A 529-nucleotide genomic window follows, 5' to 3' on the forward strand; every position below is an offset into this window, starting at 1 on the left:
CTGGCGTTAAACGCCAGAAAGGGGCAAGAAGCTGGCGTTAAACGCCAGAAATGGGCACCAGCCCAGCGTTTAACGCCAGAAATGGCTAAAAACGTGATTTTGTTTGCCACTTGGTGCAGGGATGACTTTTCCTTGACACCTCAGGATCTGTGGACCCCACAAGATCCCCACCTACCCTACCACTCTCTCTCTCTTCTTCACCCATTCACCAATCACCTCAACACCTCTTCCCCAAAAAAACCCTTCACCTATCAAGTCCCATCTTTCTCTTCACCACTCACATCCATCCTTCATAAAACCCCACCTCCCTCACCATTCAAATTCAAACCACCTTCCCACCCAAACCCACCCTCAAATGGCCGAACCCTCCCATCCCCCTCTCCTATATAAACCCTCCTTCACTCCTTCATTTTCACACATCCTAAACACCATTCTCTCCCCTTTGGCAGAACACAAAGCCATTCCCTTCTTCCTCATTTCTTCTTCTTCTACTCTCTTCTTTCTTCTTTTGCTCGAGGACGAGCAAACC

The sequence above is a fragment of the Arachis duranensis genome, chromosome 6 (assembly GCF_000817695.3).
Source record: "Arachis duranensis cultivar V14167 chromosome 6, aradu.V14167.gnm2.J7QH, whole genome shotgun sequence".
Classification (NCBI taxonomy): domain Eukaryota; kingdom Viridiplantae; phylum Streptophyta; class Magnoliopsida; order Fabales; family Fabaceae; genus Arachis; species Arachis duranensis.